Raw genomic sequence first — 20,077 nt, 5'->3', positions numbered from 1 at the left:
CCCAGATGGCATTATTTCCAGATAAAGAATGGTGAGATATTTATAATGAGCTTTGGATGCAATGGTTGTGTACTTCCAAGAATGCCTCAGCGTTACACACAGCTAGTGGTCTTCTGGTTCCTTACAAGCCCTTTCAGGGGCATCCCAACCAATCTAGGGTGGGTAGTTTCACAAGAGCTCAGTTCCCACAGAATGGATCTTGTTGGTCCTTCAACAGAGGGTCATGCACACGACTCCAGTGCAAGTTCATGCACAATTGCTCCAATTGCAGGGGCAAACATCCATTGGTGCAATGTTTTGGAGGGATGCAATGGGGATGGAAGGCTAATGCAGGTAGAGGTGGTGATAGGGGAAGGGGTCGGATGCAGCAGATGGTGGTAAAAGGGCCCTTCTCCTAATAAATTAGATATTTTGTTTTATTGGTTGCAGTTTTATCCGAGGCGTGAGGAGGCCAAGTTACTGTACTAGAGTTTTCTTGAGGGTTTCAAGCTATGTTATCAAGGTCATAGAAGACAGAGAAAAAATTTGAAATCTGCAGTTGAGAATCCGGAAGTGGTGAGAAAGAAATTGAGGACGGAATTGGAGGCTGGCAGAATGGTGGGTCCATGGGATACCTGGCCGATTCATAACTTAACAATTTCACCACTGGGTGTTGTGCCTAAAACACAACAAGGTGAGTTTAGATTGATTCATCATCAATCGTGGGCTGCAGGGGAGTCAGTTAATGATTTAATTGCACATGAAGACTCCATAGTGCATTGCACATCAGTGGAAGAGGCAATTAAGTTGGTAAGGGCTTGTGGAAGGAAGGCACAAATGGCAAAGTTAGACATTCAATCTGTCTTTTGACTATTGCCGGTACATGCTGAGGATTTTTCATTGTTGGGTCTTTAATCTGAGGATTCTATATTTGTGGATATAATGTTGCCAATGGGCTGTTCTGTTTCTTGTTCCCTGTTTGAAACTTGTAGTTGTTTTTTGCAGTGGTTTTTCCAACAGAAGACTGGGCTCGGGCATGTCACGAACTACCTAGGTGTCCCAAATCATTTGATTTATGGTAGAATCACGGCTTCAAGATCCCAGCTATCAGCCAAGGTGCTGTCTCGTTGGCTTCGGGGCTCATTTTGCATGATGAATTGATGGATTACGATGACGACCAGGAGACTAAGGAGGGGGTGAATTGTGAGGGTGGGGATGAGACTGCGGGGAAGGAGATGCAGCAAAGAAATTAGGTGAGCTGTTCTAACAGAGGAAAGAGTTTTGGTGTGTTTCAGGATTTGCCCCCTTTGATGGTGCAGCGTAATCGGAAAGTCAAGACGAATAATCAGGTACCTGCAAGTGGTTTCATTCAAAAAAGGTGAGACACAGGCTGCTGTGGCTATGGGGTGTGAAGAGTTAAGCATGAAGGTAGTGTGTTTGGTGTCTGTAACAGTGGGTAATACCCTTTTGCGTTAGCATAAGGAAGTTTGGGTAGATTGAGTGGGAAAGATGATGCAAATAATGAAGCAGTTAAAGATGCAGACAATGTCCATTTGGGGGGGCTGTGAACAAAAAAGTCGGAGTCAATGATGGTAAGTCAGAGGCAAGTGGTGAGGAGGCTTCTAAGGCAGAGCCAGGTAAGGAAAAAGGAAACTCAGGTGAGGGTAGTGTAAAAAGTAAAAAGTTGCCATATATGGGGTTGTTCTTGCCCTTGGGGGCGCATCTCACCCAAGCCATGAAGGAAAACATTTGTAAAGGTGAGTTTGTTGATGTTTTTAAATTATTACATAGAGAAGTGTGGGCTAAGGAAGGGTCAAAGGAGGAGGAATGGGAATTAGCTAGGAGGCCGAAAGTTCCCACTACCCTTGAGAATTGGATGTCAGTATTCTTAATCATTGCTAGCGTTTATTGTGAGAGGCATCCGGAGCGTTGTATTTCTCTATTAAAATACATGGACGTTTTTAGGTGGGCTCAAATAGACTATGGTGGTTTTGGATGTTTTAGATATAATGAAGAACTTAGAGCCCATATGGCATTATTTCCAGATAAAGAATGGTGAGATATTTATAATGAGCTTTGGATGCAATGGTTGTGTACTTCCAAGAATGCCTCAGCGTTACACACAGCTAGTGGTCTTCTGGTTCCTTAAGAGCCCTGTCAGGGGCATCCCAACCAATCTAGGGTGGGTAGTTTCACGAGAGCTCAGTTCCCACAGAATGGATCTTGTTGGTCCTTCAACAGAGGGTCATGCACACGACTCCAGTGCAAGTTCATGCACAATTGCTCCAATTGCAGGGGCAAACATCCATTGGTGCAATGTTTTGGAGGGATGCAATGGGGATGGAAGGCTAATGCAGGTAGAGGTGGTGATAGGGGAAGGGGTCGGATGCAGCAGATGGTGGGAAAAGGGCCCTTCTCCTAATAAATTAGATATTTTGTTTTATTGGTTGCAGTTTTATCCGAGGCGTGAGGAGGCCAAGTTACTGTACTAGAGTTTTCTTGAGGGTTTCAAGCTATGTTATCAAGGTCATAGAAGACAGAGAAAAAATTTGAAATCTTCAGTTGAGAATACGGAAGTGGTGAGAAAGAAATTGAGGACGGAATTGGAGGCTGACAGAATGGTGGGTCCATGGGATACCTGGCCAATTCATAACTTAACAATTTCACCACTGGGTGTTGTGCCTAAAACACAACAAGGTGAGTTTAGATTGATTCATCATCTATCGTGGGCTGCAGGGGAGTCAGTTAATGATTTAATTGCACATGAAGACTCCATAGTGCATTGCACATCAGTGGAAGAGGCAATTAAGTTGGTAAGGGCTTGTGGAAGGAAGGCACAAATGGCAAAGTTAGACATTCAATCTGTCTTTTGACTATTGCCGGTACATCCTGAGGATTTTTCATTGTTGGGTCTTTAATCTGAGGATTCTATATTTGTGGATATAATGTTGCCAATGGGCTGTTCTGTTTCTTGTTCCCTGTTTGAAACTTGTAGTTGTTTTTTGCAGTGGTTTTTCCAACAGAAGACTGGGCTCGGGCATGTCACGAACTACCTAGGTGACTCTTTTCTGATGTGCTTGCAGTGATCCAATGAATGTAAAAAAGGGTTAATTGAATTTCAGAAGTGTATGGAGGAGATGGAAGTACCTTTGGCTCCAGATAAGACTGAAGGCCCTGCTATATTGAACTCAGAGAAATCTGAGGTACGGTTTCCGGTGGATAAGTGCAAAAGTTGATTTCTCTGTTGGAGGAGGCTGTTTCCTCGGATAAGCTGGAGTTACAGCAGGTGCAAGCCTTATTGGGTTCTTTGAAGTTTGCGTGCCGTGTGGTGAGAGTTGGTAGAGCTCTTTGTAGGTGCCTTGGTTTTTCAGTCAAAGGTGCTGTTTTACCTCATCCCAGAATTCGGCTTAAAGAGGTCATCAATGCTGACTTCAGAATGTTGGTTTCTTTCCAGCAAAGTAATAATGGTGTTAACATGTTGACGGTTGAGGATGAATGGTAATGGCAAGTTCAAATTTTTTCAGATGATTCAGGAGCCCAATGGTTTGGTTTTCTGAGATGGTGATTGGACTGCTGAGTCATGGCCGGATTCTTGGAGAGAGGCACACCATAGCATTTCGTTTCTGGAGTTTTTTTCCATTTGATGGTTGCTTTAGTGTTGTGTGGTAACCTTTTAGCAAACAGGCGAGTGGTTTTTAATGTGGATAGCCAAACAGTTGTTAATTTAGTCAATTCACAGAAGGCTCGAGATGAAAAAGTTTTGAAGTTGTTGCGTTTATTTTTGCTTCATTGTCTGAAATTCAATATTTTGTTTAAGGGTCAGTATGTTCCAGGTGTGAATAATGATAGCACTGATGGGCTATCTCGTTCACAGTGGCAGAGATTCTGTGTACTGGTGCCGGGAGCAGATTTGCTTAAAACGGCTTTGACGGTGGACCTTTGGGAGCTGGGAATCTAAGGATGTTACAATTGATTCGTCAGTCCATTGCTCCATCTACTTTGACGTCATATGGCAAGGCCTAGGCAGAATTTATTGAGTCTGGTGCATTGAGGAGGTATGAGGGACCTTACATGTCACGGTATAGGAGGGAGGATGGAGTCCGCTTCATTATGACACATATTGACCTAGGATTGGCGGTGGTGGCTATAACAGGGAAGATGGCAGGTATTACATTTTTTGGTCAGTACTTTTGGGATTATGATACCATGGAAGGAGAAATGTGTAGGAGAATTGTTGCTGGCTGGGCGATGGAGGATGGATCCAGGTTGGATCAATGGCATCCTATTTCCATGCAAAAGCTGAGGGATATTTTGGGGGTTTTGAATTCTGCTTTTCCTGTTGGGAGGGCTGATAGTATAGATGATTCTTCTCCTGAAAAACAACTATATCATGATTGCAGGCACACCTGCACTATGTAGACCAGGGTAGCCGAGTGGTTAAGGCGTTGGACTTAAGATCCAATGGACATGTGTCTGCGTGGGTTCGAGCCCCACTCCTGGTATATCATTTTTTCTCTCCCGTGACACTGTTCATTTCAATTTCACGCACTTTTCAGTTGCTCCTGATTATTATTAAAATAAGAGCTACATATAAAATCTGCATATCGATTAACGTGTATTTTTCTACCCCCAAAAAAGTAAACGCCTTGTATTGTACATTTCTCTTTGAAACTTAGTAACCTTTTGTTGGAGGTTGTATTACAGTATGCTTTTTCGTTTATTATAGGTAACTTATTTGTTTATGATACCTGACTTAATGCTTTCCATTTGGTGCATAAGGAATTACAAAATCTCTCTACCAGGAGTGGGGCTTGAACCCACGTGGACACATGTCCATTGGATCTTAAGTCCAACGCCTTAACCACTCGGCCATCCTGGTACCTGCGCAGGAAAGGGCAACAACATGGCACTTATTATAGATATCAAGAGTGCTCACTGTGTGACATTGAGCTTTCTATATATATATATATTTTCATATCTATATATTTTATCAGGTTACGCAAAACACATTTCAGGAATACAAGGTAATGTCATGCCTCTCCTCTATAAAACGTGCATGTACTTAATAAAAAAAAAAATACAACCATACCTATCAAACATGTTTAAGATTATCAGCGTGTAGGACGAAAAAAGGTGCGCTTTTTTCACACCGTTTTTGTCACATGTCCTATTAAATATGTCTGCAAATTGACGTTAGTCTTAAGAAATATCACACTAACCCCTTTTCAAGACTCAAAACTACACTTCACACAATCTAAAACACTTTGGGACAGATTTACAAGGCCCTTGCGGCCCTTAGCGCTACATTTGCAGAATTTATTTTGCCGCAAATGTGAAGATCATAGGCCACTACCATAGCAAAATATTTACAAGGTGGCGCAAGCTAGGTTTGCGCCAACTTGTTAACACTTTGCGCCACATCATGCATAATATATGCATGATGTGTGCAAAGGCGGCGTTCCCTTGTTAGAGAGTGGGCACGCTCGTTCCTCACCTGACAGGTTGCTTTTTGAGGAAGGTGTCTCTGGGGCTGGTGTTGTAGCCAAGAGCGAACTCTTGACTCCGCGTGGGTTGCTTCGTCTGCCGCACTGCACGGGAATGGCTGGGAGGCATAGAGTTGGCAGTAGAGGAAGCGGTGTGGTGGGGAAGGGTCAGGCATAATTTATACAAGGTGGGCGTTCGCCCATTAGGGAGCCCGAAAAAATGGCGCAAGGCAATCTAAGAGATTTCCTTGCGCCATTTGTTTTACACTTTCAACGCCTACTCAGAGGAGGCGTTAAAAGGGGGAATACCATTATTTATAATGGGCCCCTATGTACTCTGCAAGATTAGTCCCAAAATGATGGCGCTACTCTTGCAGAGTACATCAATAGCGTAAAAAATATAACGCTAATGCCCCTACCCTGTGCCATGGTGCGCCGTATTATTATATATATAGCTCACACATGGTGGCGGTACAGGGGCGTTAAGGGGTGCAAGGAACGTGGCGCTGCACCAGCAGAGCCACTTTCCTTAAATCTGCCCCTTTGTGTTTGTCTCGGAGCAACAGGTGGTTTATAATTTTGACACAAGTGAGGTCAATTTCAATAGAGTCCAGCAATTACAGGAAGATGGGCATAGCTTTGTCAGGGGTGAGCTTAAGAAAGCACACCCTGGGGCGGCTGAAGCATTTTTGGGGTGTGACAGCTCTTTTGGGCTTCGCAGCTCAGGAGGACGAACCATGCCAAAGGACGTCATGAAAAATAAGACAACAGCGGAGATGCCGGTAAAGGTCTGGGCACCTTTAAAATGCCGGTCATAAGAGAGGGTTGCATCCAGAGCGATCAACCCGACTACAAGGGAGTGGCCTGGTGAATCATTTGATTTATGGTACAATCACGGCTTCAAGATCCCAGCTATCAGTCAAGGTGCTGTCTCGTTGGCTTCGGGGCTCATTTTGCATGATGAATTGATGGATTACGATGACGACCAGGAGACTGAGGAGGGGGAGAATTGTGAGGGTGGGGATGAGACTGCGGGGAAGGAGATGCAGCAAAGAAATTAGGTGAGCTGTTCTAACAGAGGAAAGAGTTTTGGTGTGTTTCAGGATTTGCCCCCTTTGATGGTGCAGCGTAATCGGAAAGTCAAGACGAATAATCAGGTACCTGCAAGTGGTTTCATTCAAAAAAGGTGAGACACAGGCTGCTGTGGCTATGGGGTGTGAAGAGTTAAGCATGAAGGTAGTGTGTTTGGTGTCTGTAACAGTGGGTAATACCCTTTTGCGTTAGCATAAGGAAGTTTGGGTAGATTGAGTGGGAAAGATGATGCAAATAATGAAGCAGTTAAAGATGCAGACAATGTCCATTTGGGGGGGCTGTGAACAAAAAAGTCGGAGTCAATGATGGTAAGTCAGAGGCAAGTGGTGAGGAGGCTTCTAAGGCAGAGCCAGGTAAGGAAAAAGGAAACTCAGGTGAGGGTAGTGTAAAAAGTAAAAAGTTGCCATATATGGGGTTGTTCTTGCCTTTGGGGGCGCATCTCACCCAAGCCATGAAGGAAAACATTTGTAAAGGTGAGTTTGTTGATGTTTTTAAATTATTACATAGAGAAGTGTGGGCTAAGGAAGGGTCAAAGGAGGAGGAATGGGAATTAGCTAGGAGGCCGAAAGTTCCCACTACCCTTGAGAATTGGATGTCAGTATTCTTAATCATTGCTAGCGTTTATTGTGAGAGGCATCCGGAGCGTTGTATTTCTCTATTAAAATACATGCACGTTTTTAGGTGGGCTCAAATAGACTATGGTGGTTTTGGATGTTTTAGATATAATGAAGAACTTAGAGCCCAGATGGCATTATTTCCAGATAAAGAATGGTGAGATATTTATAATGAGCTTTGGATGCAATGGTTGTGTACTTCCAAGAATGCCTCAGCGTTACACACAGCTAGTGGTCTTCTGGTTCCTTACAAGCCCTTTCAGGGGCATCCCAACCAATCTAGGGTGGGTAGTTTCACAAGAGCTCAGTTCCCACAGAATGGATCTTGTTGGTCCTTCAACAGAGGGTCATGCACACGACTCCAGTGCAAGTTCATGCACAATTGCTCCAATTGCAGGGGCAAACATCCATTGGTGCAATGTTTTGGAGGGATGCAATGGGGATGGAAGGCTAATGCAGGTAGAGGTGGTGATAGGGGAAGGGGTCGGATGCAGCAGATGGTGGGAAAAGGGCCCTTCTCCTAATAAATTAGATATTTTGTTTTATTGGTTGCAGTTTTATCCGAGGCGTGAGGAGGCCAAGTTACTGTACTAGAGTTTTCTTGAGGGTTTCAAGCTATGTTATCAAGGTCATAGAAGACAGAGAAAAAATTTGAAATCTGCAGTTGAGAATACGGAAGTGGTGAGAAAGAAATTGAGGACGGAATTGGAGGCTGGCAGAATGGTGGGTCCATGGGATACCTGGCCAATTCATAACTTAACAATTTCACCACTGGGTGTTGTGCCTAAAACACAACAAGGTGAGTTTAGATTGATTCATCATCTATCGTGGGCTGCAGGGGAGTCAGTTAATGATTTAATTGCACATGAAGACTCCATAGTGCATTGCACATCAGTGGAAGAGGCAATTAAGTTGGTAAGGGCTTGTGGAAGGAAGGCACAAATGGCAAAGTTAGACATTCAATCTGTCTTTTGACTATTGCCGGTACATCCTGAGGATTTTTCATTGTTGGGTCTTTAATCTGAGGATTCTATATTTGTGGATATAATGTTGCCAATGGGCTGTTCTGTTTCTTGTTCCCTGTTTGAAACTTGTAGTTGTTTTTTGCAGTGGTTTTTCCAACAGAAGACTGGGCTCGGGCATGTCACGAACTACCTAGGTGACTCTTTTCTGATGGGCTTGCAGTGATCCAATGAATGTAAAAAAGGGTTAATTGAATTTCAGAAGTGTATGGAGGAGATGGAAGTACCTTTGGCTCCGGATAAGACTGAAGGCCCTGCTATATTGAACTCAGAGAAATCTGAGGTACGGTTTCCGGTGGATAAGTGCAAAAGTTGATTTCTCTGTTGGAGGAGGCTGTTTCCACGGATAAGCTGGAGTTACAGCAGGTGCAAGCCTTATTGGGTTCTTTGAAGTTTGCGTGCCGTGTGGTGAAAGTTGGTAGAGCTCTTTGTAGGTGCCTTGGTTTTTCAGTCAAAGGTGCTGTTTTACCTCATCCCAGAATTCGGCTTAAAGAGGTCATCAATGCTGACTTCAGAATGTTGGTTTCTTTCCAGCAAAGTAATAATGGTGTTAACATGTTGACGGTTGAGGATGAATGGTAATGGCAAGTTCAAATTTTTTCAGATGATTCAGGAGCCCATGGTTTGGTTTTCGGAGATGGTGATTGGACTGCTGAGTCATGGCCGGATTCTTGGAGAGAGGCACACCATAGCATTTCGTTTCTGGAGTTTTTTTCCATTTGATGGTTGCTTTAGTGTTGTGTGGTAACCTTTTAGCAAACAGGCGAGTGGTTTTTAATGTGGATAGCCAAACAGTTGTTAATTTAGTCAATTCACAGAAGGCTCGAGATGAAAAAGTTTTGAAGTTGTTGCGTTTATTTTTGCTTCATTGTCTGAAATTCAATATTTTGTTTAAGGGTCAGTATGTTCCAGGTGTGAATAATGATATCACTGATGGGCTATCTCGTTCACAGTGGCAGAGATTCGGTGTACTGGTGCCGGGAGCAGATTTGCTTAAAACGGCTTTGACGGTGGACCTTTGGGAGCTGGGAATCTAAGGATGTTACAATTGATTCGTCAGTCCATTGCTCCATCTACTTTGAGGTCATATGGCAAGGCCTAGGCAGAATTTATTGAGTCTGGTGCATTGAGGAGGTATGAGGGACCTTACATGTCACGGTATAGGAGGGAGGATGGAGTCCGCTTCATTATGACACATATTGACCTAGGATTGGTGGTGGTGGCTATAACAGGGAAGATGGCAGGTATTACATTTTTTGGTCAGTACTTTTGGGATTATGATACCATGGAAGGAGAAATGTGTAGGAGAATTGTTGCTGGCTGGGCGATGGAGGATGGATCCAGGTTGGATCAATGGCATCCTATTTCCATGCAAAAGCTGAGGGATATTTTGGGGGTTTTGAATTCTGCTTTTCCCGTTGGGAGGGCTGATAGTATAGATGATTCTTCTCCTGAAAAACAACTATATCATGATTGCAGGCACACCTGCATTATGTAGACCAGGGTGGCCGAGTGGTTAAGGCGTTGGACTTAAGATCCAATGGACATGTTTCTGCGTGGGTTTGAGCCCCACTCCTGGTAGATCATTTTTTATCTCCCGTGACACTGTTCATTTCAATTTCACGCACTTTTCAGTTGCTCCTGATTATTATTAAAATAAGAGCTACATATAAAATCTTCATATCGATTAACATGTATTTTTCTACTCCCAAAAATGTAAACGCCTTGTATTGTACATTTCTCTTTGAAACTTAGTAACCTTTTGTTGCAGGTTGTATTACAGTATGCTTTTTCGTTTATTATAGGTGACTTATTTGTTTATGATACCTGACTTAATGCTTTCCATTTGGTGCATAAGGAATTACAAAATCTCTCTACCAGGAGTGGGGCTTGAACCCACGTGGACACATGTCCATTGGATCTTAAGTCCAACGCCTTAACCACTCGGCCATCCTGGTACCTGTGCAAGAAAGGGCAACAACATGGCACTTATTATAGATATCAAGAGTGCTCACTGTGTGACATTGAGCTTTCTATATATATATATATTTTCATATCTATATATTTTATCAGGTTACGCAAAACACATTTCAGGAATACAAGGTAAAGTCATGCCTCTCCTCTATAAAACGTGCATGTACTTAATAAAAAAAAAAATACAACCATACCTATCAAACATGTTTAAGATTATCAGCGTGTAGGACGAAAAAAGGTGCGCTTTTTTCACACCGTTTTTGTCACATGTCCTATTAAATATGTCTGCAAATTGACGTTAATCTTAAGAAATATCACACTAACCCCTTTTCAAGACTCAAAACTACACTTCACACAATCTAAAACACTTTGGGACAGATTTACAAGGCCCTTGCGGCCCTTAGCGCTACATTTGCAGAATTTATTTTGCCGCAAATGTGAAGATCATAGGCCATTACCATAGCAAAATATTTACAAGGTGGCGCAAGCTAGGTTTGCGCCAACTTGTTAACACTTTGCGCCACATCATGCATAATATATGCATGATGTGTGCAAAGGCGGCGTTCCCTTGTTAGAGAGTGGGCACGCTCGTTCCTAACCTGACAGGTTGCTTTTTGAGGAGGGTGTCTCTGGGGCTGGTGTTGTAGCCAAGAGCCAACTCTTGACTCCGCGTGGGTCGCTACGTTTGCCGCACTGCACGGGAATGGCTGGGAGGCATAGAGTTGGCAGTAGAGGAAGCGGTGTGGTGGGGAAGGGTCAGGCATCATTTATACAAGGTGGGCGTTCGCCCATTAGGGAGCCCGAAAAAATGGCGCAAGGCAATCTAAGAGATTTCCTTGCGCCATTTGTTTTACACTTTCAACGCCTACTCAGAGGAGGCGTTAAAAGGGGGAATACCATTATTTATAATGGGCCCCTATGTACTCTGCAAGATTAGTCCCAAAATGATGGCGCTACTCTTGCAGAGTACATCAATAGCGTAAAAAATATAACGCTAATGCCCCTACCCTGTGCCATGGTGCGCCGTATTATTATATATATAGCTCACACATGGTGGCGGTACAGGGGCGTTAAGGGGTGCAAGGAACGTGGCGCTGCACCGGCAGAGCCACTTTCCTTAAATCTGCCCCTTTGTGTTTGTCTCGGAGCAACAGGTGGTTTATAATTTTGATACAATTGAGGTCAATTTCAATAGAGTCCAGCAATTACAGGAAGATGGGCATAGCTTTGTCAGGGGTGAGCTTAAGAAAGCACACCCTGGGGCGGCAGAAGCATTTTTGGGGTGTGACAGCTCCTTTGGGCTTCGCAGCTCAGGAGGACGAGCCATGCCAAAGGACGTCATGAAAAATAAGACAACAGCGGAGATGCCGGTAAAGGTCTGGGCACCTTTAAAATGCCGGTCATAAGAGAGGGTTGCATCCAGAGCGATCAACCCGACTACAAGGGAGTGGCCTGGTGAATCATTTGATTTATGGTACAATCACGGCTTCAAGATCCCAGCTATCAGCCAAGGTGCTGTCTCATTGGCTTCGGGGCTCATTTTGCATGATGAATTGATGGATTACGATGACGACCAGGAGACTAAGGAGGGGGAGAATTGTGAGGGTGGGGATGAGACTGCGGGGAAGGAGATGCAGCAAAGAAATTAGGTGAGCTGTTCTAACAGAGGAAAGAGTTTTGGTGTGTTTCAGGATTTGCCCCCTTTGATGGTGCAGTGTAATCGGAAAGTCAAGACGAATAATCAGGTACCTGCAAGTGGTTTCATTCAAAAAAGGTGAGACACAGGCTGCTGTGGCTATGGGGTGTGAAGAGTTAAGCATGAAGGTAGTGTGTTTGGTGTCTGTAACAGTGGGTAATGCCCTTTTGCGTTAGCATAAGGAAGTTTGGGTAGATTGAGTGGGAAAGATGATGCAAATAATGAAGCAGTTAAAGATGCAGACAATGTCCATTTGGGGGGGCTGTGAACAAAAAAGTCGGAGTCAATGATGGTAAGTCAGAGGCAAGTGGTGAGGAGGCTTCTAAGGCAGAGCCAGGTAAGGAAAAAGGAAACTCAGGTGAGGGTAGTGTAAAAAGTAAAAAGTTGCCATATATGGGGTTGTTCTTGCCTTTGGGGGCGCATCTCACCCAAGCCATGAAGGAAAACATTTGTAAAGGTGAGTTTGTTGATGTTTTTAAAGTATTACATAGAGAAGTGTGGGCTAAGGAAGGGTCAAAGGAGGAGGAATGGAAATTAGCTAGGAGGCCGAAAGTTCCCACTACCCTTGAGAATTGGATGTCAGTATTCTTAATCATTGCGAGCGTTTATTGTGAGAGGCATCCGGAGCGTTGTATTTCTCTATTAAAATACATGCACGTTTTTAGGTGGGCTCAAATAGACTATGGTGGTTTTGGATGTTTTAGATATAATGAAGAACTTAGAGCCCAGATGGCATTATTTCCAGATAAAGAATAGTGAGATATTTATAATGAGCTTTGGATGCAATGGTTGTGTACTTCCAAGAATGCCTCAGCGTTACACACAGCTAGTGGTCTTCTGGTTCCTTACAAGCCCTGTCAGGGGCATCCCAACCAATCTAGGGTGGGTAGTTTCACAAGAGCTCAGTTCCCACAGAATGGATCTTGTTGGTCCTTCAACAGAGGGTCATGCACACGACTCCAGTGCAAGTTCATGCACAATTGCTCCAATTGCAGGGGCAAACATCCATTGGTGCAATGTTTTGGAGGGATGCAATGGGGATGGAAGGCTAATGCAGGTAGAGGTGGTGATAGGGGAAGGGGTCGGATGCAGCAGATGGTGGTAAAAGGGCCCTTCTCCTAATAAATTAGATATTTTGTTTTATTGGTTGCAGTTTTATCCGAGGCGTGAGGAGGCCAAGTTACTGTACTAGAGTTTTCTTGAGGGTTTCAAGCTATGTTATCAAGGTCATAGAAGACAGAGAAAAAATTTGAAATCTGCAGTTGAGAATCCGGAAGTGGTGAGAAAGAAATTGAGGACGGAATTGGAGGCTGGCAGAATGGTGGGTCCATGGGATACCTGGCCGATTCATAACTTAACAATTTCACCACTGGGTGTTGTGCCTAAAACACAACAAGGTGAGTTTAGATTGATTCATCATCTATCGTGGGCTGCAGGGGAGTCAGTTAATGATTTAATTGCACATGAAGACTCCATAGTGCATTGCACATCAGTGGAAGAGGCAATTAAGTTGGTAAGGGCTTGTGGAAGGAAGGCACAAATGGCAAAGTTAGACATTCAATCTGTCTTTTGACTATTGCCGGTACATCCTGAGGATTTTTCATTGTTGGGTCTTTAATCTGAGGATTCTATATTTGTGGATATAATGTTGCCAATGGGCTGTTCTGTTTCTTGTTCCCTGTTTGAAACTTGTAGTTGTTTTTTGCAGTGGTTTTTCCAACAGAAGACTGGGCTCGGGCATGTCACGAACTACCTAGGTGACTCTTTTCTGATGGGCTTGCAGTAATCCAATGAATGTAAAAAAGTGTTAATTGAATTTCAGAAGTGTATGGAGGAGATGGAAGTACCTTTGGCTCCGGATAAGACTGAAGGCCCTGCTATATTGAACTCAGAGAAATCTGAGGTACGGTTTCTGGTGGATAAGTGCAAAAGTTGATTTCTCTGTTGGAGGAGGCTGTTTCCACGGATTAGCTGGAGTTACAGCAGGTGCAAGCCTTATTGGGTTCTTTGAAGTTTGCGTGCCGTGTGGTGAGAGTTGGTAGAGCTCTTTGTAGGTGCCTTGGTTTTTCAGTCAAAGGTGCTGTTTTACCTCATCCCAGAATTCGGCTTAAAGAGGTCATCAATGCTGACTTCAGAATGTTGGTTTCTTTCCAGCAAAGTAATAATGGTGTTAACATGTTGACGGTTGAGGATGAATGGTTATGGCAAGTTCAATTTTTTTCTGATGATTCGGGAGCCCATGGTTTGGTTTTCTGAGATGGTGATTGGACTGCTGAGTCATGGCCGGATTCTTGGAGAGAGGCACACCATAGCATTTCGTTTCTGGAGTTTTTTTCCATTTGATGGTTGCTTTAGTGTTGTGTGGTAACCTTTTAGCAAACAGGCGAGTGGTTTTTAATGTGGATAGCCAAACAGTTGTTAATTTAGTCAATTCACAGAAGGCTCGAGATGAAAAAGTTTTGAAGTTGTTGCGTTTATTTTTGCTTCATTGTCTGAAATTCAATATTTTGTTTAAGAGTCAGTATGTTCCAGGTGTGAATAATGATATCACTGATGGGCTATCTCATTCACAGTGGCAGAGATTCGGTGTACTGGTGCCGGGAGCAGATTTGCTTAAAACGGCTTTGACGGTGGACCTTTGGGAGCTGGGAATCTAAGGATGTTACAATTGATTCGTCAGTCCATTGCTCCATCTACTTTGAGGTCATATGGCAAGGCCTAGGCAGAATTTATTGAGTCTGGTGCATTGAGGAGGTATGAGGGACCTTACATGTCACGGTATAGGAGGGAGGATGGAGAGTGCTTCATTATGACACATATTGACCTAGGATTGGCGGTGGTGGCTATAACAGGGAAGATGGCAGGTATTACATTTTTTGGTCAGTACTTTTGGGATTATGATACCATGGAAGGAGAAATGTGTAGGAGAATTGTTGCTGGCTGGGCGATGGAGGATGGATCCAGGTTGGATCAATGGCATCCTATTTCCATGCAAAAGCTGAGGGATATTTTGGGGGTTTTGAATTCTGCTTTTCCTGTTGGGAGGGCTGATAGTATAGATGATTCTTCTCCTGAAAAACAACTATATCATGATTGCAGGCACACCTGCACTATGTAGACCATGGTGGCCGAGTGGTTAAGGCGTTGGACTTAAGATCCAATGGACATGTGTCTGCGTGGGTTCGAGCCCCACTCCTGGTATATCATTTTTTCTCTCCCGTGACACTGTTCATTTCAATTTCACACACTTTTCAGTTGCTCCTGATTATTATTAAAATAAGAGCTACATATAAAATCTTCATATCGATTAACGTGTATTTTTCTACCCCCAAAAAAGTAAACGCCTTGTATTGTACATTTCTCTTTGAAACTTAGTAACCTTTTGTTGCAGGTTGTATTACAGTATGCTTTTTCGTTTATTATAGGTGACTTATTTGTTTATGATACCTGACTTAATGCTTTCCATTTGGTGCATAAGGAATTACAAAATCTCTCTACCAGGAGTGGGGCTTGAACCCACGTGGACACATGTCCATTGGATCTTAAGTCCAACGCCTTAACCACTCGGCCATCCTGGTACCTGCGCAGGAAAGGGCAACAACATGGCACTTATTATAGATATCAAGAGTGCTCACTGTGTGACATTGAGCTTTCTATATATATATATATTTTCATATCTATATATTTTATCAGGTTACGCAAAACACATTTCAGGAATACAAGGTAATGTCATGCCTCTCCTCTATAAAACGTGCATGTACTTAATAAAAAAAAAAATACAACCATACCTATCAAACATGTTTAAGATTATCAGCGTGTAGGACGAAAAAAGGTGCGCTTTTTTCACACCGTTTTTGTCACATGTCCTATTAAATATGTCTGCAAATTGACGTTAATCTTAAGAAATATCACACTAACCCCTTTTCAAGACTCAAAACTACACTTCACACAATCTAAAACACTTTGGGACAGATTTACAAGGCCCTTGCGGCCCTTAGCGCTACATTTGCAGAATTTATTTTGCCGCAAATGTGAAGATCATAGGCCACTACCATAGCAAAATATTTACAAGGTGGCGCAAGCTAGGTTTGCGCCAACTTGTTAACACTTTGCGCCACATCATGCATAATATATGCATGATGTGTGCAAAGGCGGCGTTCCCTTGTTAGAGAGTGGGCACGCTCGTTCCTCACCTGACAGGTTGCTTTTTGAGGATGGTGTCTCTGGGGCTGGTGTTGTAGCCAAGAGCGAACTCTTGACTCCGCGTGGGTCGCTTCGTTTGCCGCACTGCACGGGAATGGCTGGGAGGCATAGAGTTGGCAGTAGAGGAAGCGGTGTGGTGGGGAAGGGTCAGGCATAATTTATACAAGGTGGGCGTTCGCCCATTAGGGAGCCCGAAAAAATGGCGCAAGGCAATCTAAGAGATTTCCTTGCGCCATTTGTTTTACACTTTCAACGCCTACTCAGAGGAGGCGTTAAAAGGGGGAATACCATTATTTATAATGGGCCCCTATGTACTCTGCAGGATTAGTCCCAAAATGATGGCGCTACTCTTGCAGAGTACATCAATAGCGTAAAAAATATAACGCTAATGCCCCTACCCTGTGCCATTGTGCGCCGTATTATTATATATATAGCTCACACATGGTGGCGGTACAGGGGCGATAAGGGGTGCAAGGAACGTGGCGCTGCACCGGCAGAGCCACTTTCCTTAAATCTGCCCCTTTGTGTTTGTCTCGGAGCAACAGGTGGTTTATAATTTTGACACAAGTGAGGTCAATTTCAATAGAGTCCAGCAATTACAGGAAGATGGGCATAGCTTTGTCAGGGGTGAGCTTAAGAAAGCACACCCTGGGGCGGCTGAAGCATTTTTGGGGTGTGACAGCTCCTTTGGGCTTCGCAGCTCAGGAGGACGAGCCATGCCAAAGGACGTCATGAAAAATAAGACAACAGCGGAGACGCCGGTAAAGGTCTGGGCACCTTTAAAATGCCGGTCATAAGAGAGGGTTGCATCCAGAGCGATCAACCCGACTACAAGTGAGTGGCCTGGTGAATCATTTGATTTATGGTAGAATCACGGCTTCAAGATCCCAGCTATCAGCCAAGGTGCTGTCTCGTTGGCTTCGGGACTCATTTTGCATGATGAATTGATGGATTACGATGACGACCAGGAGACTAAGGAGGGGGTGAATTGTGAGGGTGGGGATGAGACTGCGGGGAAGGAGATGCAGCAAAGAAATTAGGTGAGCTGTTCTAACAGAGGAAAGAGTTTTGGTGTGTTTCAGGATTTGCCCCCTTTGATGGTGCAGCGTAATCGGAAAGTCAAGACGAATAATCAGGTACCTGCAAGTGGTTTCATTCAAAAAAGGTGAGACACAGGCTGCTGTGGCTATGGGGTGTGAAGAGTTAAGCATGAAGGTAGTGTGTTTGGTGTCTGTAACAGTGGGTAATACCCTTTTGCGTTAGCATAAGGAAGTTTGGGTAGATTGAGTGGGAAAGATGATGCAAATAATGAAGCAGTTAAAGATGCAGACAATGTCCATTTGGGGGGGCTGTGAACAAAAAAGTCGGAGTCAATGATGGTAAGTCAGAGGCAAGTGGTGAGGAGGCTTCTAAGGCAGAGCCAGGTAAGGAAAAAGGAAACTCAGGTGAGGGTAGTGTAAAAAGTAAAAAGTTGCCATATATGGGGTTGTTCTTGCCCTTGGGGGCGCATCTCACCCAAGCCATGAAGGAAAACATTTGTAAAGGTGAGTTTGTTGATGTTTTTAAATTATTACATAGAGAAGTGTGGGCTAAGGAAGGGTCAAAGGAGGAGGAATGGGAATTAGCTAGGAGGCCGAAAGTTCCCACTACCCTTGAGAATTGGATGTCAGTATTCTTAATCATTGCTAGCGTTTATTGTGAGAGGCATCCGGAGCGTTGTATTTCTCTATTAAAATACATGGACGTTTTTAGGTGGGCTCAAATAGACTATGGTGGTTTTGGATGTTTTAGATATAATGAAGAACTTAGAGCCCATATGGCATTATTTCCAGATAAAGAATGGTGAGATATTTATAATGAGCTTTGGATGCAATGGTTGTGTACTTCCAAGAATGCCTCAGCGTTACACACAGCTAGTGGTCTTCTGGTTCCTTACAAGCCCTGTCAGGGGCATCCCAACCAATCTAGGGTGGGTAGTTTCACGAGAGCTCAGTTCCCACAGAATGGATCTTGTTGGTCCTTCAACAGAGGGTCATGCACACGACTCCAGTGCAAGTTCATGCACAATTGCTCCAATTGCAGGGGCAAACATCCATTGGTGCAATGTTTTGGAGGGATGCAATGGGGATGGAAGGCTAATGCAGGTAGAGGTGGTGATAGGGGAAGGGGTCGGATGCAGCAGATGGTGGGAAAAGGGCCCTTCACCTAATAAATTAGATATTTTGTTTTATTGGTTGCAGTTTTATCCGAGGCGTGAGGAGGCCAAGTTACTGTACTAGAGTTTTCTTGAGGGTTTCAAGCTATGTTATCAAGGTCATAGAAGACAGAGAAAAAAATTTGAAATCTGCAGTTGAGAATACGGAAGTGGTGAGAAAGAAATTGAGGACGGAATTGGAGGCTGGCAGAATGGTGGGTCCATGGGATACCTGGCCAATTCATAACTTAACAATTTCACCACTGGGTGTTGTGCCTAAAACACAACAAGGTGAGTTTAGATTGATTCATCATCTATCGTGGGCTGCAGGGGAGTCAGTTAATGATTTAATTGCACATGAAGACTCCATAGTGCATTGCACATCAGTGGAAGAGGCAATTAAGTTGGTAAGGGCTTGTGGAAGGAAGGCACAAATGGCAAAGTTAGACATTCAATCTGTCTTTTGACTATTGCCGGTAAATCCTGAGGATTTTTCATTGTTGGGTCTTTAATCTGAGGATTCTATATTTGTGGATATAATGTTGCCAATGGGCTGTTCTGTTTCTTGTTCCCTGTTTGAAACTTGTAGTTGTTTTTTGCAGTGGTTTTTCCAACAGAAGACTGGGCTCGGGCATGTCACGAACTACCTAGGTGACTCTTTTCTGATGGGCTTGCAGTGATCCAATGAATGTAAAAAAGGGTTAATTGAATTTCAGAAGTGTATGGAGGAGATGGAAGTACCTTTGGCTCCGGATAAGACTGAAGGCCCTGCTATATTGAACTCAGAGAAATCTGAGGTACGGTTTCCGGTGGATAAGTGCAAAAGTTGATTTCTCTGTTGGAGGAGGCTGTTTCCTCGGATAAGCTGGAGTTACAGCAGGTGCAAGCCTTATTGGGTTCTTTGAAGTTTGCGTGCCGTGTGGTGAGAGTTGGTAGAGCTCTTTGTAGGTGCCTTGGTTTTTCAGTCAAAGGTGCTGTTTTACCTCATCCCAGAATTCGGCTTAAAGAGGTCATCAATGCTGACTTCAGAATGTTGGTTTCTTTCCAGCAAAGTAATAATGGTGTTAACATGTTGACGGTTGAGGATGAATGGTAATGGCAAGTTCAAATTTTTTCAGATGATTCAGGAGCCCATGGTTTGGTTTTCTGAGATGGTGATTGGACTGCTGAGTCATGGCCGGATTCTTGGAGAGAGGCACACCATAGCATTTCGTTTCTGGAGTTTTTTTCCATTTGATGGTTGCTTTAGTGTTGTGTGGTAACCTTTTAGCAAACAGGCGAGTGGTTTTTAATGTGGATAGCCAAACAGTTGTTAATTTAGTCAATTCACAGAAGGCTCGAGATGAAAAAGTTTTGAAGTTGTTGCGTTTATTTTTGCTTCATTGTCTGAAATTCAATATTTTGTTTAAGGGTCAGTATGTTCCAGGTGTGAATAATGATAGCACTGATGGGCTATCTCGTTCACAGTGGCAGAGATTCGGTGTACTGGTGCCGGGAGCAGATTTGCTTAAAACGGCTTTGACGGTGGACCTTTGGGAGCTGGGAATCTAAGGATGTTACAATTGATTCGTCAGTCCATTGCTCCATCTACTTTGACGTCATATGGCAAGGCCTAGGCAGAATTTATTGAGTCTGGTGCATTGAGGAGGTATGAGGGACCTTACATGTCACGGTATAGGAGGGAGGATGGAGTCCGCTTCATTATGACACATATTGACCTAGGATTGGCGGTGGTGGCTATAACAGGGAAGATGGCAGGTATTACATTTTTTGGTCAGTACTTTTGGGATTATGATACCATGGAAGGAGAAATGTGTAGG

General features: G+C 43.7%; 6 non-coding genes across 6 annotated transcripts; 3 read left to right on the top strand and 3 right to left on the bottom strand.

The window, feature by feature from the left end:
• Positions 1-4,398: 4,398 nt before the first annotated feature.
• TRNAL-UAA (transfer RNA leucine (anticodon UAA)) lies at positions 4,399-4,481 on the top strand. Its single transcript has one exon. It is a non-coding gene; the product is annotated as a tRNA-Leu (tRNA).
• Positions 4,482-4,775: 294 nt separating this feature from the next.
• Positions 4,776-4,858, bottom strand: TRNAL-UAA (transfer RNA leucine (anticodon UAA)). The gene has a single exon. It is a non-coding gene; the product is annotated as a tRNA-Leu (tRNA).
• Positions 4,859-9,688: 4,830 nt separating this feature from the next.
• TRNAL-UAA (transfer RNA leucine (anticodon UAA)) lies at positions 9,689-9,771 on the top strand. The gene has a single exon. It is a non-coding gene; the product is annotated as a tRNA-Leu (tRNA).
• Positions 9,772-10,065: 294 nt separating this feature from the next.
• On the bottom strand, positions 10,066-10,148 carry TRNAL-UAA (transfer RNA leucine (anticodon UAA)). The gene has a single exon. It is a non-coding gene; the product is annotated as a tRNA-Leu (tRNA).
• Positions 10,149-14,978: 4,830 nt separating this feature from the next.
• TRNAL-UAA (transfer RNA leucine (anticodon UAA)) lies at positions 14,979-15,061 on the top strand. The gene has a single exon. It is a non-coding gene; the product is annotated as a tRNA-Leu (tRNA).
• Positions 15,062-15,355: 294 nt separating this feature from the next.
• On the bottom strand, positions 15,356-15,438 carry TRNAL-UAA (transfer RNA leucine (anticodon UAA)). The gene has a single exon. It is a non-coding gene; the product is annotated as a tRNA-Leu (tRNA).
• Positions 15,439-20,077: the final 4,639 nt, after the last annotated feature.

The sequence above is a fragment of the Pleurodeles waltl genome, chromosome 5 (assembly GCF_031143425.1).
Source record: "Pleurodeles waltl isolate 20211129_DDA chromosome 5, aPleWal1.hap1.20221129, whole genome shotgun sequence".
Taxonomy (NCBI): Eukaryota; Metazoa; Chordata; class Amphibia; order Caudata; family Salamandridae; genus Pleurodeles; species Pleurodeles waltl.
Note: the sequence above shows the minus strand (reverse complement) of the source record. Positions and strands in the feature narration are given on the sequence as shown.